Source organism: Cyanistes caeruleus, chromosome 8 (assembly GCF_971803275.1).
Source record: "Cyanistes caeruleus chromosome 8, bCyaCae1.hap1.1, whole genome shotgun sequence".
Taxonomy (NCBI): Eukaryota; Metazoa; Chordata; class Aves; order Passeriformes; family Paridae; genus Cyanistes; species Cyanistes caeruleus.
Genome location: NC_141708.1, coordinates 5,756,807 through 5,781,852, shown reverse-complemented (window position 1 = coordinate 5,781,852; position 25,046 = coordinate 5,756,807). Strand labels below are relative to the sequence as shown.

The window sequence follows — 25,046 nt, the reverse complement described above, 5'->3', positions numbered from 1 at the left end:
TTCATCTATAATTACTTCCTCCTCAGTTTAGATTGCTGGATTGATAATAAAATTCAAGTATTTTTCCTCTTTTGAACACACATAAAAAGTAAGTACAATGGAGCCAAATTTTGTCACTGTTTTCAGTGCCTGAGCCTTGAGAAATCCTCCTCAATGTCAAGCTTTTCGTTCTTATCAAGATTAAAGCTATCCACTCATGATTACATCTGGTAGAAAAGCCATCCCCACTTGCATGGATGTGGCCAAGACAGTTAAGATGGTAAATGCATGACAAGATTTTGGAACATCTGGCATGGCTGAATTTAGAGAAGGGACCAGAATGGTGGAACAGGACAGAGATTCGTGAAAAGATAAAGGAACACAGGGTGGATTCTCATATTCCCTCACTGAATTCTTTAACATCAGTTAAGTGCTATAAATTTCTCTTCTGTTGAAGAAAAGTAGGGGATATAAAGTGAAATTAGAAAGGGCAAAAGAGGAAAGTTTCAAATTCATGCAACCATTTTATTTATTTATTTATTCTTTTTTTTACCAACTACATTGTGAGCTTGTGGGACTCATTTCTATGAGTTATGGAGGTTTCCTGCCATTCTACTTCCCAAGATTTCCTGCTGGCCTGGATAATAAGAATTTCACCACGTCACTGGTGAAGCTAAATGTTCTATAAGGTATAAAACCAGTGCTAGCCCAGACCATCAGCCAGCCAGTGACTGACAGGTGGGAATTCCTGCAGGAATTTCATAATTGTACAGTCTAACCCTTCCCTCAAGAAGGTTTTGCTCTGGCTCTTAATATCAAGACCAAGCCTTGGCTCTAACACAGCAGAGCAATTGCAGCTCTTTGAACCCAAGGGCAAGGTATAAACCATCTCAGACTGCACCAGGACTTTCATAGATTTTATCAAAACTCACTGGAAACCCATATCCAAGTTCTGGAGAAGTTCTCACCATTTCTGCTAATGTTCTCTCCATTGCAAGACAAGGCTGAGCTGTGATAAAAACATTGCCCAGTTATTGGGTGGAATACTCCCTCCAAATTTAGACATCAATTGTTTGTCCCATCCTGGACCACCTCTAGAAAAAGTCCATAAAGTCCTGTAGTTCGAGATCCATGTTTTCTTAACAGGACTTTCTTCTATTTCCCCATTAAACTGTGCCAACACTTTGACTGCAGTAGATAAAGGCCATTCTCATGCACTGAAAACACAGAAAGAGCAATTCTGCTTCTTATTTGCTAAACAATTGAATTTGTAAAGTAATATAAGGATTTAAGAGCATTTTCTATAGGTGTGTTATGTCAAATGAATGGTGACCACAATGGATTTGATCCACAATAAGATATTTGAATTTTCTTGTTTGCAAGATTTGCTAGGATCTGATAGCCAGTTTTGTCTCTCAGCATACAGAGCAGGTCTCTTTTCAGAAAAAGCTGGGAAAGCAAGCACCAATTTATTTGATTGCATTATATTTTGCATTAGCTGTTCCTTTTGGGATTCTTGTAAAAGCTGGCATTTATTTTTATCTATCTGTCACTGACTGGAGGCACTTGATGTCAAAAGTGGCAAGATAAAAAAGCTTGTTTTACAAATAAACCTGTAGAAGCAAAGCTACAGTGATTTTTGTAAAGTAGGCAATCACATTCTAGTGGGTTAGAGTTTGAATATTGCAACCATTATGAGAAATTGAAAATAAAACATGAAATACCTCACTGCCACTAGGAAGGGAACTAAGGAACAGGAAAAGCAAGACTAGTAGCAGATTATCAAAATTTTTATTACATTTTTCCAGTAGAGAGTTATCAATTCTCCTGCTTCCTTTTAGTTGCTTTTGTGTGTTACAGGATAAATATTTGCAGGAAAGATTTTATCCTTTACTAAAACTAAATTCTATTCAGCACTACTTTTTCTATTGAGCAGAATAAAACAACAGGATTTAAAGGGAAATATTAGATTACTTGTGAGAGTTTCTGAGAAACAGCTTGGTTGGGTATTTTTATCTTCATTTCCTTGTCTTTTGCAATTTTAATTTGAGAAAATGCACATACTGTGAAAAGTTCAGTTAAATATTTCATTGTTAGTGCATGCTGCAGAAAGCAAAAAAAACCCACAATACTCCAAAGATCAGCTCTTCTGTATTTGTTTTGGTGGGCAATTTGTTAGTGCAAATTAAAAAAAAATTCAAGATTCCTACTGAGAGCAGACACTCTGAAAGAAGGAGAAAAGTAATAAAGCAGGGTAATGAATTCAGATGTTGCAGACAGAACTACTGAATAAAATACACAAATGGGGGAGTCAGGACTGTTGCCTTTTCTTCTGCTCTATAAACACAGGTCTGCAGAACTCAGTTTCTGAAGCTGGAAGTAATAGCAGCTCCTATGTCCTCACTTTGAGTAAAAGCAGCCATGACAACATGATCTCTTGCACAGCCTGTGCGTTTTAGCACATGGACGACTGTAAGATGACTCACCACGCTTTTAATTGCAGCTTTGATCATTAAATCTCTTTTGAATTACTGAAGGCTCTATTTCCGCTTTCCAGTTACAAAAACCATCAGAAAAGGGTTTGAGGTTTCAGGTCGGAAAGTTCAGCTTTGCTTTTTAAATCCCAGCCTCTTTCAGCGAGGATCCATAAAGGGCTGCAAACACCAAGACAAAAGCACAAAACAGATCACAACAGACCAATCTTCTTAGCCTTGAGCATCCTTTGTTGGCATCCACATCTTTATCTTGTCTGCCATTTCCAGGCCAGAATTTCTGTTGCTTTGGTAACCCCACTAAAAGCACTGATGCTTTCATTGTGGTTGGCCTGCTTCTGGCACTAATCACAGTTTGCACATTAATGAGATGCTGTTTATGGTTTTTTCAGTGTGATGTTCTGCTCAATAGTCAAGGAAGGCACCACTAGATGGCTCAAGGGACTAGTGGGCTGCTCCTGCTTCCCAGAAATCCCTAGGCAAGGCGCTGGGTGCTGATCTCCAGAAGGTTGGGCCTCCAAACCCACCTTCTTCTGGCCATGGAGAAGCCATTTGGGCAACACAAGGCAGGACTCAGCTTGGCCCTGTTTGGAGCAGCCATCCAGCAGCAAGAGCCACACACTGACACTCCTCAAACAAAGCAGCCTCCACGCTGTCGTGCCCTGGAAGAAACAAAAGGGCAGATTTTGCCTCGTAAAAGGGCCCATCCTGTTCTGACAGAGCCCCATTTCTGTGCAATGGCTCAGCAGCCAGCAGAGGGAAAGGCTGATTCCTCACTGGCACACCGAGTTTGCTCAGAAATGCTCATTCTGGCTTTTTTCCCTTGCACAGCCACACGGCTCCCAAAGCAACTCGTCAGTGACTTTTAATTCAAGCCCATGATTAATGCAGTTGGTAGTTGTAATCACCAAATGTTTCCTGGCTGATGTAAATCCCTTCCCTGATGGAAACTCAGGACCTTGCCACAGCCCAGCTTGCGAGGACATTTCCTCTGTGCAAAGAAGGAATTAGGCATTAGCGTAATGGACTTTTAAATCTCTCTGGTCATTGGCCCCAGAGAGGTGCATCCAACTGGATGCCTCTAGTAGTTAATTTGTTCCACAAATGGAGAGGGGAATTTTTCTCTTTAAAAAGCTTTTTAGTGGGACCATTTGTCCCCTAGCCAACATCAGCTTGACTTCTGCAGAGTCACTTTAGATTTGCAGTGATAAAGAGAAGGTAAAACTCATCTCCTTATTATACAGCTGAGTGGGTCTGCTCAGGGAGCTGCAAAGAAGGAGCAGGGGAAATATAAGAGGAAATTACAAATAATGTTGATAAAAGCAGCAAAGAATCACAGTTCTTATCCAAGTGTGTGACAAAAAGTTCTCCCATAACAATTCCACTATTGTATGGTCTTTTCCTACAGCAGCACTTATTTCATCTACTCCTACTCTCAGGTGGCCAGTCTTGCTCAAGTCATTTTCTTATGAGGGTGGGTAGGAATTGTGCCATTTTTAATATTTCCACAATTTTCACATATGCAGTAAATACAGATTGATAAGCTACAGACACCTGGCCAGCTTGAACTGGAATGCAGCAGTACAACAGCAAATTTATCTGGAATATTTAGAAATTAAAATGCGTCAGACCACTTATTAAAAGAAGCTTTCTAGCTGCCAAGAGAGCTTTTGGGCAGCCAAGGACTGCACAAACCTTGTTTTTGTCAGACTTCTTACAACAGGGCAACATAATCAGGTGAAATTAAAATGGCCCTGTGTTAGTCAGCAAAAAGAGGGCCCAGCCTTCAATTAGTGCCACCACTACTCAGCCATGTGAAAGAGAATATAATGGATCCTGGCTGAATTCCTGCCAAGTTTTCCAGTCCTCACTCTGCTTTTTTGACTTTACACACAGTATCATATTTAGCAGGAATAATTCCCCTAATGGGCCCACCCCAGCATGTGAGGCTTTGTTTTGTTCTCTTGTTGATGATCTCCCTTCCTCAAAAAAATCAGTGTTTGAAAAAGACACAGAATAAGGTCATTGCAACACTTTCATTCCAAGGCCTCTGCTTTACCCTCACTTTCAGAGCACATAAATTATTTTTGACCAGCAATTTCAGAGAAAATCCACAGAAAACCTCTTTCTTCAGGACTGCAAATTTTTCTGCTCTTGCTGCAAGGGCCTTGAGCACCTCAAATAGTTACTGTTAACTGGGGAAACTGGTGGAAGGAAACAGAAGAGACAAATAAAAGCAAAAGATCAGCAGAATTCATAGAAGAAATTCATGCCGTGGTTTCTAAAGATTAGGGTATGAACAAAAGCCATCCTAGCCCAGTGAAGCATTTCAGCATCACCTCTGAGAGGTCTGCTGGAGAAAACCACAGGCTGGTGGTTTTCTTCCCACCTTGACCCCTGGGAAGGGGATGACTTCTGGTGGTTTTTGCTCCATTTCCAAACATCTGAAGGAAAAGAATGAGACTGGGAGGAGTTGGTGTGTGTTTGTAGGGGCACAGTGCTGACACTCCTCAGAGACCCTGGGGAAAAGTTTTAAAGTGTCTGAGAGCCCTTGGCAACAAAAAGAATTTGGTAGAGCCAAGTAATCAAAAGCAAGAGAAGAGCTTCACTTTTGAACATCTCAAGAATCAACAGAGATAATGACTGTACTGTTTTCTTCAGACATTAGTATTAATAAAATTCACTCTGAAAAGGCCAAGACATTAAGTGCTAAGCAGATGATGAGCTCCAATTGCAGCAATTACTTATTGACTGTGTAATGTTCCCTGCTTTTTGCTAATGTCATCCTCATCCTCTTCTTCTCCTTTTCCCTTTCTCCAAACATTACACAAGTCTTTTTAAGTAATGGACTGTGGAATGAGACTTCATGCATCCAGTGTTTTGTTTGCAGATTACAGTCTCTCAGATTCCACTCTTACAGTAATTTTAATATTTTTTTTTGCTCCCCTTGTTGATTTATGGGGCTATGTGTAGGGTCTCCAGCCTCAATCCAGCTGTCTCTTTTCATGAAGTCTGTAGAGACATAATTATTACAGGCACTTTTTATGCCTTTTGAAGTAAAATGATCCAACAGCTTCTGATATGTAAACCATCATAAGGTCATGTCAGTTTGATTAAGGTAAAAAAAAAACCCAAAAAACAGAAAGTAAAAATTTAGGCAAGAAATTAAAAAGCCCAGGTATACTCTCAACCTAGTAGATCCTGTGGTCTGAACAGATTTCTAATACTGATTTCAGTGTTGAGCCTTGCTGCCCTGCTGGGGTGTTCCCATTAATGGCAGTGTGGAATTATTGAAGTTTCCAGTGCAGAAAGTTTCCTGCTAATTTCACTGAGTTTGAGAAATTACCAGAATACAGAATATAGGCTTCATTAAGAGTTGCTTTTTTATGCAGATGACAAAGAGAAATTGCAGCCAGTGGTGTCTTTGCTGAAAAGACTCCATTAGGCTGCCATTAGTTGCTAATAATACATCATAATTATTTTTATAGGGTTAAGCTTGTCTCTTTCCTCATCCACCTGCCTTGCAGAGATAACCTCTAAGCATACCCTGAAGGACTCTCAGGCTCCAGCTCAAAAGCTTTTCCTTAGCTAAATTTTCTAAACAATTCATTACCTATAAAAGATGGGTGGCAATACAGAGATATGGCCCTTTCTCTTTCCAATTTACATTCTCATAAAACTCCACTCAATGCCTAGTCAGACTCTGGAATAATTTGATTTTTCTTCCATTATTTCTATGCAAAGATAGTCTGTATATTAATGAAATATCCATTCATTCTTCAGAATACATTTTCTGTTAACTACACAAACACTTGACTGTAGTTAAAGAATTGTTAATCAGACGTGTCACATATCTTGTTTGAAATATCCATTTTATATATTGTGTGTGGCATGGTTTTCAAAAGTTTGAGCCTTAGTAGAGCATACTTCTACTTGAAGATGAAGAATAACTCCCTGCTAAGACACATATTTGTGCATATGCACGTGTGGTTGGAAATACTAAAAGTTGATACTTCATTTTTTCTTAAATGCGTTGCCTTAAAATGAAGCTTATCAGTGAACCTGTCAGGTCTAATGGCAGCATCTGCTGCCTGACCTTTATGCAAGGGTGTTAGATTATTTTAATTGTAAAGCTGAACACCACTGCTGCTGGATAAATATGAACAGCAGAGCAGCTGACTTGACTAAGTCTCACCAAAAGGCTTGTTCTATTTTTCTGCTTAAAATCCTGCTTCTGTAGGCTGAGTCCTGCTATGCATTGGACTTGTCTAAGCCTGGAATTAGCTCCAATATCCTCAGGAGAGGAGAAGGTAAATGATCTGTGCCTAGGAATGGGCATTGCTGACTCGACAAGGAAACAGTGATGAGGTGCTACAGCTTGGAGCTGAGTGTGAGATGAACCAAAATCCATGAACCCTCCAGCAGAGAGAGTCTGGCACAACAGACCCTTGGCCACTTGGAGAGCAGGCTGGCTCAGGTCACAATAACCAGCAGAGCTGCTTGCATGGGAAGGTCAATGACTTTTTCTGCCACTATGGAATGATATCTACCCACAGCACGAAATGCTAAATACTCATTTTCTCAAACTGAATTAACATAATTTAACTGAGGGCCATGTATCTGCATTCTGGACTTTGTTTCATGGCAGGAGCTCTAACTGGTGACATGACCTCACCAGCACATTTGAATCCCCACTGCAGAGACCCTCTGAACAAAAGCCAAGTTTAATTATAAGATGATAATTTCCACAAGGAGAGTGAATCAGACTTCCTTGTACGAAAGCAGAAGATGCTGCAGAGCTCTCCAGAGAATGCTACACATGTAACCAAGAGTAACAAAACCCAAACTGCAGCAAATGGCAGTATTTTCTGGGAAATGTATCCCAGAAAAAAAAGGTGAGGTGGGAAGGGGTTTTTGTGTTCTATTTGAATAATGCTAAATTTTCAGATGGAATCTCAGACGAGACAAAAACTATTAGTGCATTAACATTAAAGTTTAAGGAAAAAAACAAGAAGACATCTCCATTTGTGGGAACATCAAAACCCAACTGGACATGGGCAGCCTGCTCCAGCACTGCTTGGAATATATCATCTCCAGAGGTCCCTTCCAACCTAAATGATTTTGTGACTCTGTGACACTAAAAGTACCAGAACAGGGTTTTTTCTTCATGTTTTCAAAGGGGGTTGGTGTTTCTGCCTTAAGCAGGAAAGGAGATTTCTCTTCCAAACTCAACAGTTCTAGTTTTGAAGTGCTAAAATACCTTTAGAATTTTTCAACTGTTTTGAGTTGACATTTCAGAATGACACAGATGAAGTATAATTTTTTTTGTTTTTTAGGCTGGGGTGACAGAAAGGGGAATGAAGCCTAAGTGACTTCCAAAAGAAAAGAGATCATTAAGGTTGGAAATGACCTCTAAAATCATTGAGTCCAGCTGTTCACCCAGAACCACCACCACCACTAAACCATGTCCTCAAATGCCACGTCCACATGTTTTCTGAACACTTGCAGGGATGGTGATTCCACCACTTCCCTAGATAGCCTGTTCCAATGATCTTTCCATTTGAGACAAAAAGAGAAAGTTTTGTTTTGCCAAGATAAGTTGTTTTTTACTATTATTTTTAGGTTCAGTCCTAGAAACAAGATAAGAAAAATTTCCATCTCAGCTTTTAAATACAGTTTCATGAAACTTCTTGATCTCTAGTATAAGTTGTATGCCAAAAAAACCAAAAAAAAAACTAACCAAGTGATACCACATCACAGGAACATTTTTCTGGGTTTTGGGTGCTTTAAAAGCTCAGAGATGCCCCAAAAGTAATTTATTCCAAGCAACATGAGATGTAAGCAGCCTTAATTTAACATTTCAAGTTGTGAGAAATGAAGTATCAAATTTCCATCTCATATTTTCTGCTTTGATTTGTCCAAACAAATCAGCATATTTCAGGAATATGTTTTTCCACTTACTTTCATCTACCTGGTTATTCCAGAAGGGTTAACATGGACTATTTCCTTTTCTTACCCAACCACTTGAATAACATCTGCCCTCTTCGTCAGCTTCCTAAAATAACCACCTTTGGCATGTTAGAAAAGATTTCTCATTCCCTAGTGCAAAACAGCAGTCAAGTAATGAACTGGGCTCAGCCCAGCAAATATTTAATTTGGCAAGTGCTAAGTTTTAACTTGTGATATCTCATCTTTGCATTCAAATGTCCAAAACAGGTGATACATGCGTAATGCAAAAGGCTAGAAGCAAACACCACAGCATTTAGAAAATAGCTGCTGGGGGTTTTGTTTGCTATGGAAATTATTTCTGCTTAAAACATCAACCCAGAATAATTGTATATTTTGTTTAGAGTGACAGCTGAATTTTTCATGTATTTGCTGCCTTCTGATGGCAGATAAGTGGGAAGGAAAATGCACTCTCTGAAGGCTTTTATCAGAGAAAATCACAGTCAGAAAATTGCACCATGTAACACAGCAATATTTCCATACTTTACTGCACTTACAGAGAGAAAACTGTTATTAAGGCTAACAGGGTGTCATATAAAAGGAGATGTTTCTTTTCACAGATCCTTTATTTGGCCTGAATTTTTCCCCCTACCGTTGCAGGGGTTGGGAGGCCATTGCAGCAGGATTTAAAGCATTAGACTTTTCAGTGAAGTGCAGCTAATATTTTAACAAGGGGATCCAACAAAATTCCTGCTGGCTCTGAAGAGTGTGATTAAAAACCCAGGATGGGACAGAGCCTCCCTGGGAAATCTATTCACCTGTATTCCCAAGGGCCAGCATCTTGAACCAAGGAGGGAGCAGAAATCCATCCCTAAAGCCTTGCCTTGCTGTAGAGAGCTCCACTGTTCCCAGAGGATAAGGATCATTCCTCAGGTGCCCTTCATGCCTGGTTTGTTGGGCAGAAGTTTCAGAGAGCATCTGTAAAGACAGCTGGGCAACCACACCCTGAAAGGAGCTTCAGGAGAGCTCTTTGCTTTGGAGTTCTCTGGAGGACTTCAGTCTGGTTGAAGGGGAAAGAGCTTGGAAGGGACCAGACTGAAGAAAAACAGGGCAGGCTCCAGCTCAGGACCCCTGTGGTCCACTCCTGCTGCTGCACTGACTCACATTTACTGAATTTACCAATGCCCTAATTGCCTTCTGCTAAGCATGAGCCCTGACTCATAGTAAAAGCTGCAATTTCTACTTTTAGGAATGAAATTCCCAATGGACAAACCCCTGCAGATTCACGAGAATCATCACAGCAGCTGTAAAACCGTTTCATCTCCCTATGACTCAACCACGCTGTTAATATTTCGATTATTTGCAAGTTTCGTAAACCAAGCCATTCTGTTAATTCCAAGCTATTGGAAGTGCCAATCTCCTCCAAAAGCCAGCAGTTAGTCATGGCTTCATTCATCAGAAGCCCCTTTACTTTGGGAAGCTCTGGCCTCACCATTGCCCTCAGCTGTGCTGCAGCTACTCCTCCTCATTCCCCTCTCATGCAGGAGCACATCATCTCCAGATCCAGTCCCCAGTGCTGCTCTCTTTGCCCTCTCCATGGATTATTGCAATAATAAAAGCAGCAGCTGCCTGAAACAGATTTCTCCTCAGCAGAAATCTCTGCCATCTTAGTTTGGCAAGTGACAAGAAGATCTACAACCGTTTTGTTCCTTTAAAGCATTTAAACCAAACTCTCAAACTCTGCTTCTGATCCCAGAGCAGTATTAGCACAAACATAGGTGCATCTTAATCCCACTGTCAGGGAAAAATTAAGTGCAAGAGTGAAGAAAACATTCTCTTTTCCCTGACAATCCCAACCAGGTGGGAGCTCCAAGCTGTTTCTGGTATTACAGCAGGCCCCCAAGGTAACACTGCAAAAATCCCCAATCCAAACCTTTGACTTTTCAAGCACAGAGCAAGATCCCAGGCTCCCCACGAGACTAGGGAGGTTTCCTGGCTTGTACTAGGGATAGTTTGTTTTCATTAAGAAGAACTTCCTTATGGGATGTTGTACAGATTGACCCCCAGCCCTGAAGGAGGCAGTTTGAACCTGCCATTAATCAAGTCACAGAACTCATTTTTGCAAGTAAAGCATCCTGAGCTGTTGTTTGGTGACTCCCATCACAAGATACTTTGAATGTCCATCCTTCTGATGAAACCTCCTCATGATGAAGTAACTATTGTTGTTCTCCACACAGAGAACCACTTGCTTTTGTGTTTCATACTATGAATTTCCTCTTTTAATTACCTGAACCGCCCTCAACATTCAGAAAGATCAAGCACAGCACTATGAATCAACATTCTTTTTCTTGTCCTGCCAATACTTAACATCCACTGCTTCAGCAAGGAGCTGTTTTTTACTTTATTTGAGATACTTCATTATTCCACTAGGAATGGATAAAAAGATTTTATTTTCTGCAGATTTTATTTTCTTCTTAGTAATTAATCAGATGGAATGGAGATAGCTGTATAAAAATTTAAAATGGAAAACAATATTTTCATAAAAGCTGTTGGTTCTTCCAAAAATTGAGTGGAATATTAGTTTAATTTTAATTTAATAGAGAAAGTGAGAATGGGTCTAAATGGACCCATTTCACTGATTTCACTGTGCAAAATAGTAGCAAAAATCACATATTCTTGACACACAAAATAGAGGACAGACCATGCCTCTTATGAAATCATGACCATTCTACTTTATGCTTTTCTTCTCCCTTTTGGGAAATTAATTGTTTCTAGTTCTTTCACAAATGAGGTAAATACAAGCACAGAGTAGGACTTAAACAAGAAGGAGGAAAATGATACAGGAATGGATACTGGACGTGGCCAAAGCCCATCTCTGCAGGGTCCACCCACACTACCACTGAGATAACTGGGGGAGCCCACAGGCTGACATGGATGCATGCAGTTTTCCCACATTTTTCAGGTTCTTTAGTTGTTGCTGCTTTACAAAAAAAGATCCAGTGGTGTTATATGTCCAGTGTATTTCACTCTGGACTTAAGCAGATAACAGACCTGCTTATCTTTATAATAAACGTACCTATTTCCTGCACTTTTGCTTGGAAGATATCACTTTTTCAAGTGATAACTACAGAAAAATGGAGTGTAGGAATGTGAATGAGTGATATTACACAGGTTTCCAAAAGAGAAATATTGAAAAAATATTGCAGATCACTTATTTTATTTCCCTGAGAATTAAAGACCAAGAGGTTTTTACGACATTTTAATATAATTTTAAGCCAGCATTATGTGAAATAAAACTTATCTAAATACTCTGTCTTCTAAAGAGGATTAAAAAAATTAAGCAAAGTACTTTCCACCATATCATTTCATACCTGACCGCAGAAATTCAACTACTGCAACCAGAAATACCATTTCTCCATATTTATGGGTTTTTTGCATAGTTCCACAGGAAGATTTCAACATTTACCTGCAGAGCAGGATATCAGCATTGCTGTGTCCAAGCCCAGCTCTGTGCACCTGTGTGTGAAAGCAGGGAAACGAATTAGAGGCACTTATCACCTTGGTTTTCTGACTCTAAGGTGAAGTGGAGGATCTTCTAGATGAGCAAAACATTCTTGCACAAAACTCAGTCTCGCAGCGCAAATAACTTCGATATTAACAATTCATTTCATTCAAAGGGAGAAGTGGTTGGAAATGAAGGCGCTATCATTTCCCGTGACTATCGTTCTCCACAAACACTGAGATCACTGAGATGGAACTTCTTTCATTTCACAGGAGAAAATGCTACTCTGGAAGCAATCAGTGGTCAGGGGAACATAATAGCAGCTGACATTTCAGGTCAATATGAAAGCAGTTTGGAGCCAGCCAATTTGGAAGTGCTCCAGTTTGTCACTTCACTGCTAACGAAGACAATGTTGCAACATGTTTTGTTTAATATAAAAACCAGGATAGAATCATGGGAGAATTATTTCCCTCTCAGCTTAACCCCCCTCTCCAATCCTCTTTCCAAATGCAATTGTTCTATTTTTAAAAAGCTCATTTGTTCTTATTGTTCTTGCATCAAGCTGGCTGCTCACCCATCTGTCTCCCACTGTGCTTAAAAAGATGTCCTGATCCTGCAGTCCCAGACACAGCCTCGGTGTTTCCACTGAACTAAAACACATCTGCAATGACAGATTTCACTTAGGAGTGAAGATATTTTTAAAAAAAAATTACAGCCTCACTAGTCAGATTTCAGATAGATTTATCAAAAAGAAAAAAAACAAAATAAAACCCCAAACAAGTGCCACCTCACCCAAGGTACCAGGATGGTCATTGGTTGAGACATTGGACAAAGTTTGTTTAAAGAATTCCCAGCTTCATCATTCATGTTGTTTCAGAGCAATACCACACAAAGGTTGTTGGGAAAATGAGTCTGCCTTTAGGGCTGCCCTTCACCCAAAATCCCTCAGCAATATCTTAAAAAAACTCCCAGCCCAAGGAGATCCCATGGGATCCCTCAGATCTGTGATGGTAATATCAGGTGAAGCACCCCTGGAAAATTTGCTACACAACACAACAGAAAGGAAAGAGACAGAAAGTGAGCAGGTAACCAAACCAACGTGTTAAAGAAACCATTTTCAGGATTTCAAACAGAATTCCTGCAAGTGTCTAAAGACTGATCCACTATTTTGCGGCTTCCACATGCAGGGAAAAAGTCTCATGGACAAAATCAAACCACATGTGCCTTTACTTGTCTAATAGCAGTGAAATCTAATGGGGAGAGTCAGAAATGTAACACATCATCAGTCCAGGTCCCCTCATATTCCCTGCTGCCCCAGGTTTTGGCTGTCTTGTTGAAGGCAGCAGAGCCTCCAGAGCTGGGATTGTCTCTGCTGGAGCAAAGCCTCCTCCAGAAGAACAGCTCTGGTTTTAGATGAGACCTCGAGTGCAAAGCAGTGTAAACACTGAGAAGCTTTCAGACCTGGCACAACCTCCACCACAGTTTCTGACCCTAAATATGAGCACCCTGGTTCTATCAGTGGATTCCATCACCGTAGCTTGGGATTCAGCTAAGAAGCCCCAAGACTCTTTGCCCTTGTGGGAAATAGAGATTGAGGCACTTTTCTCTCTCTTAAACTTCTTCCCTGTGAATCGAGTCAGAGGCAGAGTAGACACATACTTGCCCTCAGTGTTTTTCATGGAATAAACAGGTTTGACAGCTGAGAATTTTTGGCAAGAGTTACAAATAAACTTTTATTTATTTTTGGACAGGCTTAAAGCAGACAAAGAGCCAGGCTACTCCCCTCAGAGGAGCAAATCCTGAGGAGACTTATTGCATTAATGAATATTCTGTCACTTTAGTAGGCCAAACATAATTGTTCAAACTGCTATGCTGAGACTAATTGCCCTGTCACTTACAATTAGAGGTGTTAATTTGGCCATTAAGATGTTACAAATGGCACAAAACACTCTCCCAGGTCACCAGATGTATAGAGCCCTGGCAGAGTAGCAGAGTTAGAGGTTGGAGACCTCAGCAGTCTCAGTGATACAAGAAGCCTAAAATTCAATGACATGCCACAGCTTTCCTTCCTGCAAAGGCCTTGCTGGCTGGTCAGCAGGGAAAGCCAGCCCAGCTGAGAGGGACTGGCACCTCTGCCACCTCTGCCAGCCCATTGAGCCCCTCGCCTCCAGATGCTGCAGCTCCACCAGCCCTTCCCTCCAGGAAGCCAAGCAAAGCGAGTGGTGTCACAGCCTCCTGGCAGAAACTAGTCATCAGAAACGGGCTGAGAGTTCACTTATCATCCTTTCAAATGGAAGGACCATCTTGTAATTAATTTCTTCTGTCCACAGAGCAGCTGACACACGAGAGGGAGGACTGGGAAGTTTTTGTCCGTATTCCACGGCTTGAGAGTGCAAGTGCACCCACTCACACGGGAAACTTCTCTCTCTTAACTGAGCTGTTAAAGCCTGGTGGGTGTCAGGCTGGGGAGGGCAGCTCTGGGGACTTGTGTGCTGTATTAGCTGGAAGAGGCTGCATTTTCAGTCTCAGATTCTACTTTGAGATGATCTGGAGCCATCCTGTTCCAAGAGGTCAATTCTTAAAGAGGCAGGAACAAAAACATCCCTCTCTAAAAATAAACCAACTCCTGTGAAAAGGCTTGGCATTCCCCTGTCAGGTTTCAGAGACTGGGAGAGAGAATAGTCTGTCTGCTGCTGGCTTCCAGCCATGAGGAAGTTCATATCTAATATAATCAAGCCACATTAGAAAAAACTGAGCAGATAAGAAGCCAAATGCAACTCAAACCACAAAGCCTCCATTGAAAATGTGTTTTGACTTCAGAAGGAGGACAGGAAAAAAGAAGAGAGGATTAGAGATTCAGGGCTCAGGCTCCTCTCAATTGCCCCAAATTTACACCCACTATACTCCAGAAGAGTTGATCCAAATTCCACTTTGCTGTGAGAAAGGCAAGAGCTTAACTTACATCAGCTGCAAAAACATTTCCGATTTCTTATCTCTTTCCTAATTGCCATTCAGGGGACAGCGTGAGGTGTGTCACGTCCAGCCTTTACCCATTTATTCTGAAGGTTAAAAATGTCACAAAGGGTGTGGAGTAACCAGCATTTAAAAAAAAAAAATAAAATTTGTAGATACAGAAGTCTGTTATTGCAAGTCCAACGAGAAAATAATGCTCTCTTTGTACTTGTTTTCCCTTGACAGACAGCTTAAATTAGGTTGCTGAATAACTTGGTACATGGTACAACAGTAAACCTGTCACAAAAGCATGTTAATCAAAGCACAACTGATACTTGACATCCCCTGGTGAAAGGCATTTTTACAGTGTTTCATTAAAATTGAAAGGAGGATTAAGAGGCCTATTTCTTGATTAATGTCTCTCTCTGACTGGGAGATGTAATCCTATCCATAACCTCAAATTACTGGAAACAAAATTAAATTTCTGCCAGCAGATCATTCTGAGCACATATGACACAGGGCACAAAAGTGTTCATTTCTTTACACTTTTTAGCCAACCTGGAGACCCTTTGAGTTGCAAAAACCACAGTGGGAGCTCTAGTTACACTCCAGGCTACAGGAGATGCTGTGGAATAGCCCCTGAGACCTATAGGGGTTGGCTAAACATTTTGAAAACATTGCTTTTAGTGTCAAAAATTATTATAAAATGATGTGAGGAAACGCTTGGTGACAAAGTAAATCAGAGTGATGGAGACAGAGACAATTTCAGAGGCAGAAGTTTAGGAAGAAGGTATTCTACCACCTTTGCATGCCACAGCAACAGGAACAGGGAAAAGTACTGCTGTCAACAGGGCATAGCAGGGTGTTCCTCAAACATCCTCAGGCTTTGGGAGGAGAAGAGGCAGCCACTCTGGAAGGACCACGATGCTGGAGTTTCTGTCAGGACACATCCTGGCTCTCCTCTCTGCCAGGTGACAGGGATCTCCCTGGTGACCCACAGCCTGATGAGAAGTGGGTTCTTCCTCCCCACCACCACTGACCCCAGGACAGGAATTCTGTGCTGGGAGAGCATGTTCCCAGCTGGGGCAGGGACAGAGCTGTGCCAGGCAGCCCCGATTCCCCAGCACACAGGGCAGCCAGCTCCCTGCCAGTCACCACAGCCTCTGGGACACTGCCTTTCAAACCTCTCCTCTCAGCAGTGCTTGCAGCCTGCATGCCCAGGAGAAGGAGCAGAAGATGATACAACCCACACTAATTTCAGCCTGCCCCACAGCAGGCAGGGCAAAGGCAGTACCAGGTCACAGACTCAGCTGCGAGCACAGCCCCAGCCCCCTGCCAAAATCCCCATTTCACAGCATGCTCTGCTCACGCTCCATGGCAAAATCCTGCCTGGCTAAATCGCAGGAAGCCTAAAACAGCTGCATATCCCATTCAAACAAAACAACCCTACGCCTCAGTAGTCCACTTCAGCAGCACATGGCTGCATCTCCCTTAAATTTCCTTAAGTTTCTTCCAAGAGCAAACTCCAAGTGGGCTTTTGTAGCAGACCTGGCAGCCATAATCTGGCTTCTCAAAGGCAGATTAGATATAATCACTTGCAGCTCTGCTGTTTCAGCCACTTCTCCCTTGAAATATTTTCTGGCTGCCTCAGCCTGATGGCTTATCTTCAGAAGACAATAGTTGTGCTAGAAGCCTAAACCCCAAAATGCACAAGAGTGGTCTCTCAACAGATGCTCCTCCTATCTCTGGGCTTCAGCAGTCTCACTCCCAAGGTCATTAGCACTTAGTGCCAGGAATAATTTATTCCATTAGATAAGGGCTAGAACTTTTCCAAGCATGCACTAAGTTGGTAACAAGTCACCTAAGGCAGCATCATGGTTCAACTTTGATCTCCTCTTTGGCTGGTCTGAGCAGCACTTCCCACATCTTCCCTCTCTGCCAGGCAGTGCTGTGCTGCAGGGGGAAGCCATGGGATTTCAGTCTCCTTGGAGGTACTGCCACAGTCCCCACCACTCACCTTCTCTGCCCACCCAGTGGTACTGACACCAGGCTGGAGTCCTGCTTAGCCATGAAGAGCTGAAAATTTTGCTTAAACAAAACAAACAAAAAAAAACCCCAGCATCCTGAACAAGCAGCCTTACTCCAGATTTCTGCAAAGAGGATGGGTTTGAAACCCATCCACCCCCTCCTTAGATTTTTCATTCCCCACTGACTCCTTGGCATCTCTGTTCTAAACAGCTCTGTTCTCACCCCTGTTTACAAGATCGGGTTAAAGCAGTCTGTGAAAAAAGGCAGAGTTCAAGCAGTGGATGGGGCTGTGTTACCCTCAAAGTGTTTTAAGGGCAGTAAATATCAGGACTCTCCTCTCCCTCCCATATGCAGCTCAATGTACACAACAGGAGAGCACATCTGAGAGATGAGCTTCAAGATACAGCCTTTTATAGTAGCTGCAATAATTTAATAAGCTGCAAGCTGCTCCCAGAGCACTTTCAGGGGAGAGAGAGGGGTTGTTGTTTTAGCCTTTGCAGCTTTGCTAAGCTTTGAACTGAGGCTATTGGGTTGAACAGCAGTAAATGCACTGTGAGTTGCCTAATATTTTCCATTACACCATTTATATCATGTAATCTTACTCCTGACATTTCTTATACTATATCCACTGCTTGAAAAAAAAGAAAAAAAAAAAGAAAAAAAACACAAAGATATGGCTCTGTTGTTGCTATTTATAACATGCCAATAGACCTTAGTGAGTTTTAGCAAAGGGCAGGTTAAAGAGTAATTAGAAATTTAGTCAGATTATTAAAAAAAAAAAAAAAGGAAGGCTGTATCAGGCATTGAAAACCTTCAGGGTGAAGTCCTCTAGAGCAGTATTGAAATAGACTTTTTTGTTTTTATTGTTAATCTCACTTTGAAAACTCAATTTCTTCTCATGAATTAGCATCCTTATTTGCAATTTAACTTGTAAGAAAATATTTACACCACATACACTGGCTTATTTGTCTACTAAGTGAGCCATATGGCATCAAGACTGGCAATTTAAGTGGGAACAGACAACAAATGAATGGTGCAGAAAGCTAAACCTTAGAGAGCCACAAAGGCTGGTTCAGAGATGAGCTTGGATAAAGACAAGAAGAGCCATTTCCCAAGGCATGAGAGGAGCCTGACACAGAGGTCACTGGGGAAGGCACAGGATCAGGGGGTCTGCTCCTCCCTTGCAGGTGTGTCAGAACCCTGGTCCCTGCTGTATCCATCAGCTCACTGAGCTGTGCACAGACAGTGCTGGACCATCAGCCCCTCCAGCATGGTCCTGCAGAGATTCCATCAGCTCTGGGAACAGCAGCCCCAAGGGAGGCACAGCAGGCTGAGCGTGGTCAAACACAAGGAGCCAGCACTGCTGGATTCTGGCTGTGCCCATGGCAGATGGACAAAGCAGGCTGAGGTTGGTGCAGCCCCTTGCAGGAATCTGGCAAAGCTGAGCACAAATCAGAGTCCTGAGGATGCAAAACCTGCCTGGCTGCTCGCTCCCTTGGGCTCCTCCTATTTCTGATGCTGGTGAGGGGAGAGGGATGTAAAACAAGATTTCTCTAGCTGCCCTAATCTATGTTATGCCCCTTTTAGGCTTTCTCCTCACATTTCTAAGTACAGACATGGCTCTCACTGCACAATGTGGGCACAGCTACCAACCAAGGACATGGTTATCCTGCTTATTTCCAAATAGGGAACAGCAGGTCAGTGGGGAAATGGGTGCTGCCAGGGGAAGGAAAGAGCAGATTTAAATTTCTGCATTTCAGCAGGGCTAGAAACAGTTAAATGGGGCATCCCACTTTGATAGGTTATCCCATTATTGAAGCTGCAAGCAATGTTGGAGCATTAAGGTTTGGGGCACAAAAATGTCTAGTTATTTTCAGAAAACAAATGTGTTTTAAAAGGCTTGAGTCTAGCATAGATTCTGAGTGGAGGGAAATACTGGAGTAATGGGAATTTTAAAAGGCCCAAGGTATAAGCATTTACACAGCAACCTGATTTGGAAACCAAGAAGTAGGAAGATTAGTTTATTATGAGGTTCATTTCTGATTTCTATAGCAGAGAGTTTTTATCATGTGAAATGATAGTCAGTGCCACAGCTAGTCAAATATAACAAGTGGGAGAGGGAGAGGAAATAATTCTGAAGCCTTTCTAAAATGAAAGCTTTCTTCTAACTCAGGAGCCATAAATAAAATCAAGTATTTGCCCTCAGGGAAGAGCTTAACACAACTCCAATTCAGCTAAAGGAATCTTTCACCAAGGCACATCTTTGCCCTCACTGTTCCTGTGCCTTCTCCTCCCTCTCTTCTCTCAGAGTCAGAGCCACTCTGCATTTAATAGCTGTGTGCTACCAAAAGTCACCCTGAAGGAGCCAGCAGAGCCAATAAAACCTGGACAAGGCTGATTTCATAACAACTTCATTCCCTGAAGCAGGAGTTCAGCCTCCAAGGCTTATCAGGCAGCTGCACACCCCTTTGAGCCTCACACCTCTGTCCATCCCTGCCCAAGGTTCTCACAGCACCACGAGCCTCTTCCTTTCAGGACAAAATTTGCAGGGCTTTTGGCTGATGCAGGATTGTTCCCCCCTACCATCCACAACAAACTATTCCAGGCTGGAGGGATTATTTCAGGAGGAGTTCCCAGCAAACCAGTTTATCACACCAAGAACCATTTACAATCCAAGTTCATTTTCCCCATCCATCCAAAAACCACACAGAAGCCAAACAAAATCACATGTGAAGGTCACAGTTTTCCTCTTCTTCTTTCCCCACAGTGAAAGTCTTCCTTCCTTCCCTCAAAAGCAAAACAAACCCTGAAACCAAAAGGAAATCAGAACCTTTTATGAAGTGGGGAAGGACAGTGCAATGAGTTGAATGATGTCAAGATGGCCAAAAACTTTCCATAGTAAATCTTAGAGTAGCCACAAATCCAAGTGCAACAGGCCAAAACTCTTTTTAATTACACCTGTATGTGTAAACCAAGGTCACTTTCTACTGAACTCAGTAGAGCTGCTCCAAATTTACTATGGTATAATTCAAAGTAGTGTGGAAAAGGAATGTATAAACAAGGTCTTATTCAGGCTGGCTTGTGACAAATGGTGACATTTTCATCTTGGAATAAAACCTGTCACAATCATGTAATTAAGCAGAGAGTGCCTTTGCTGAACAGAATTTATTTTCAAACACGAAAAACATCCTATATGAAGTAAATCTGTGTTCTTCTTGTTTTCCTAAAGTCTCATTTCCAGCGTGACTTACATTCCCCCTTGGAAGACTTCCTGAGCTAGGCTGCCTTAACCTCAAAACAAGAGAAATAATCCAGAAGTGTGTGCAGCAGAAAGGGGTAGCTGGGGCAATGCTGCAGTCTTGTTTCCAGCCTGGCTCTTCCTGCACTCCTGTTTTGCCTTGTGTTCACAAAAGGTAAATATTCTTCCAAAGTTTTACACCTTGGAGCGAGATAAACCAACCCTTGAACAGATCCACCTGCAACTGCTCACAGGCTGCTGCAAAGTGTGTTACAACCTCTTTGCAAGGAAAACAAATGGCTCAGGAGCATGCTCACGCTGTGAAACAGTCCAGGGAAGGTTTGGGAGTTGTTTTTAAATAAGAGCTGCTAGCACAGCAGCTGCTGTCGAGGGGTGGGATCGTTCATTTTGGGGACAGCTGCCTTCTGCTGCCTCCACAGCCCTTGAGCTGTAAGAGCTCTCACAGGACTGGACAGAGGATCCTGAAGCTCCACAGCTCAGTCCCCCAGGTCAGCAGGATCTCCAGAGCCTGCAGAGAACAGCAGCTTCTGTTTCTGCCAAACACTCAATCAGCAAAATGACGCAAATCCCACACAAGCAGCAGAAAGAGAATCCATCCCGAAGAAACAGGCAGAAAACATGCAAAACCCCTCCTTCAGTGGGAAGAGGAGGTTACATCCCATGTTCAGGTGTAGGGAGTGAGCTTTTCCAGAAAAAAGTACGTCCCCACAATGCCCAGCTAGGAATGTACCTACAATAGCATGGAGATAATAATAGCCAATATTCCAATTCCAATAGCAACATTGGAAAACGCTGAGTTTGCCAAAGCTGATTCATGTGTCTGAGGGAGTGGGGGGGGAACAAAAGGTGGTTTTGACACATCTTGTTCCTGCCTCCTGTTTTTCTCTGCTTCTTTGAATTTCAAAATTCAAATGCTATAATTGGAATTGAGTGAAAAACAGAACTTATGTCATATGAGAAACCGACATTCTGGCATGTTTTTCCATTGAATCGGAACCAAACAAAAATTAAAATTTCTCATGAAGTGACAATCCAAAAAAAAATCCAGTTTTGAACCCGTCCATATTGATACACTTTAAAATTTTGTTTTGAGAACATCAAAGCAATGTAACAAATTAAATCCTGCTAAAGTATATCAACATTTTGTGTGAAGCATCCAAACAAACACAGAAACAAGGATTTTACCTTTCCAAAACAAAACAAAATTGTTCCTTGGTTGCAAATATCTGTGCGATTGACACCTCTCAGTAAGACATTCTGATTCTGACAAAATTTCATTTTCTGACAGAAAATTGTTCCATCAGAAATTTTAATGAGATTTCTTTCAGTACAAACACGTCTGTGTTACTCACACCTAGGAGAAAATGTCACTTTGCAATATTTTGCTTGGTTAGGTGCCTCCCCATTAGGATGAGGATATTACACAGAGTCTGCCTCGGTTTCTCCACGTTTCCCCCTCCCCATGCACATCTATCATCTGATTAAAAACATTATTTATCTTTATATAAAAACACATATTTCCTAACGAGCCAAGACATTTATAAATAACTTACAATACTACAGCCGAGTGCTAAACATCATGATTTAGGATGAAAGAAGAAACCTTTCTGATCATTGTCCTTTAGTATTTCAGAGCCCATTTTTCATGTTTATTTGCTGTCACTGGCGATAAGTGATTGCCTTGCTGTGTTGCATTTCCTCTGCAATGGTGAGTTGTTTGCAAAAGGAATGGAGGACAAGCTGTCACATCAAAGAGAAAAGACTGAAACCCACCAGGAGGTGAAGCAGGGGTTTATTGTCTTTTGCCCTGGGTTTTGACAGTTAATTAGCTCTCATCCAATTTATGCTCGTGTGGCAGCTACACCAGGGTCACCAGCAACAACTCCAAGGTGAGGCCAACGCAAAGGATACGAGACAGGAAAACTTGTGAGAGAGCTCCAGCAAAGCAAAGGGCTTCATCTCTCACCCCCAGCCACGACCCATGCACTCATTCCCTAATGAAGCCTTTGACTTGTTTGTTTTTGTCCCTCACCACACTGAAAACTCTCTGAACAGCTTTGGGCACTGAGGAATTGCCAAAGTGGCAGCTAAATGAAGCAGTCAGCCTAGCAGCATCTGTGGAAAAACGCTGCCCCTCCAACTTCCTTTGTGTCAGCTGCCTTGGGCAGAGGAAGAGGAGGAAGATGACAATGAGGAGGTGGGGCAGTGAAGTCCAGCCCTGCCTGCTCTTCTGGACCTTTCAGGACCTCACCCACATCTTCTGGCACCCAGAGACTTTTCAAGGCTTGGCAAAGTAAATGTTCTTCCCCCTCTTATTACCTGTTGCCATCTCTGCTGCTTTGGTGGCCTTTGCCACCTGCACATCTTTTACCTCCTCTGCCAGTCTGAAACCCCAAGTGCAGGGAGAAAGCCCAAGGTGTTGTGCTGGGACAGGTGCACAAAAGCAGTATTTTCACATCATGGGATAAACTTTTGATCAAGTCACATGTCTCAGCTGCAATAAAGGCTGGAAGAGTGCTGCCCTGCTTGATGCCTAGTGAAAAGCAGCAAGGTTTCACCTCTGAAAAAAGACTCTGGATCAATTTAGAGGTCAGGTGGATGTCTCAGGGGAATAAGACAGACAGTAGCACCAGAAAAAAGAATTGGAAATGAGATGCAAATTCACTTTATATTAAACACCCACTGAATGGGAATTTCTAGACATAATTGAACAAGTCAAGGCTGAGACCGGAGACCCAGCCTTGAATACTGCAGAGCTCCTTGGCAATGTCCAAGATGTGCTCCATTTCTAAGTGAAATCTTCATATCCTGTAGAAAGCACCTGCTGCCTCAAAAAATAGTTTCTTTTTTAGAATTACCTGTTCAGACCTTACCCAAGCAGAGTGAGGCAGTTTCTAGGCACACAGGAAGCATTTTTCCTGCAGAGACACTCCTAAAGAGTCAGCCTCATTTAGCCACATTAAATATGGAAAGCACTGCACTAAAACAGCACTGGCACAATATCCAGCTTGCTATCTCAATATCCCAGCTTCCCTGCAGCTGGATCCTGATGAGATCCAGGGGCTGAATCAGGGCTTCCCATTCCATGCTGCCATGATGGGATGTGCATCCCACCAAGGATGGCACAGTCCTTTATGTTCTCTTTGTAAAAGACATTATAAAGTCACCAGCAAACTGAAAGTCTGAAGCACACAATTATCCAACTTTCTATCTTAAAGTCACTTCTGGAGAAGTCTTTCCTGGGTGAGTCAGTCACTTACAGGAGCCACCCCAAAAAACCCCATACTCACAAAAGCAGACTGGAATTTAAGCACTAGTGAGAAGCAGCAACAAGCCCATATGAATCACTTGCAGGAACTGAGCTTGGGTCTCAGGAACACAAAAGGCTGAGAGATTCCAGCTGAGCACAAAGAGCCAATCTCCAAATGCTGGGCCAGCATCAGCCAGGGAGCCAACACCTTGCCCAAACCCACTTGGAAGTACCAATAGTCACCCTCTTAAACCACTGAATCACAGAATTCAGAATTATTTGGGTTGGAAGGCACCTCAAAGATTATCTATTCCAAAACCCCTGCCAAGGACAGGGACTGCTACCACCTCACTGTGCTGCTCAGAGACTCATCCAACCTGGCCTTGAACAGTTCCAGGAATTCAAAGCACAAATGCCTCTTTCCTTTGATGACAAGAAGCTGAAACCCACCTCTCCTGAACACCTACAGCTAGGTGTGATGATTCTAGCTCCTGCAGCCCACTCCTAATAGCATCTGAAATACCCTTCCACTCTGCAAACCCCCACTGCTGCTCTTAATGAAGGACAGATGTGAAGGCAGCTCGTATGAAAGTGGTCTCAAGAGACACACACAGCGAGCTAAACAACAGACTAAACTTAGTGCGTGGGCTTGTGGCTTTGTGTTTCTCTCAGCTGTGAGTCATTGTGTGGGGTACAAAAGTGCCTTCCTCCCCCAAAATATCAAGGAAAGTAAGCAATGGCTCACGTTACAGTAGGAGAGGCTCTTCACAGCAGGGGCCAGAGCTGTGTCACTCACAGGGAGCCTGAAGTCTTGGCAGCATCGCAGCCAAATCTGTCAGTGCCATTTCACACAGGCCATTGAGCAACCAGCAGAAGAAATTCATTTTCAGCCAGTCTTGATCCAGCGAGGTTCAGATAAGAAATAGGATAAAGACACTTTCAATTCAAGGTCACCTACCTCCTTTCTCTTGGGTTCTTTGAAAGCTCCTTTCCAATCTCCTCCCCTGCACAGCGCGGGTCCTTCCCCTGGGGTGATGTGATGTGAGACTGCTGCCTGGGGACTTGGATGCAGCACCCAGGAAGGCTGCCAGCTGGACAAGGCAAGCGAGCACCTCTTGCAGATGAGCAATGAGTCCAAGCAAGCCGTTCTTCTGCACAAATTTGGAAGTTTGAGTGTTGGAGCACGCACGTTAAACACTTCCCAGAAGATTTAACACATTTGCATTGGCAAACGTTCAGTGATTCAGCTCAGGACTCCTGACCCTCACAAGCAGGCACATCGGGTACCCTGGGCTGTGCTACCTGAGCATGTCCCAGTGAAGCAGGAGCTGCTGCACTGCTCTGACTCATGCACTGCAACTGTTTTACAGCAGGAACATTAAAAAAAATAAGGTACTGAATAGTCAGCTCAAAGGGAAGGCAAGTCAGAAACCCTGAATAGGATTCCTTGGCTTTGACAGGAGATGGTTTTCACCTGTAGGTGCTTGTCTCCATCAAGGAAAACAAGTTCCTTCATACCTGCTCCAGGATGTGATGCATAAACAGGAGGAGGCAGCCACCAGGGAGAGGTAAGAAATACACACATATGCAGACTGACAGCAGTTTTCTGCATGTTGCTGCATAAAAACTATTGTTCAC

At 42.5% G+C, this 25,046-nt stretch overlaps 1 long non-coding RNA gene across 1 annotated transcript; it reads right to left on the bottom strand.

The window, feature by feature from the left end:
- Positions 1 to 1,753: 1,753 nt before the first annotated feature.
- On the bottom strand, positions 1,754 to 24,818 carry LOC147651845 (uncharacterized). The gene is made up of 3 exons (XR_015289714.1): positions 24,367 to 24,818; positions 11,884 to 11,933; positions 1,754 to 3,133 (listed from the first exon to the last, which is right to left on the bottom strand). It is a non-coding gene; the product is annotated as an uncharacterized LOC147651845 (long non-coding RNA).
- Positions 24,819 to 25,046: the final 228 nt, after the last annotated feature.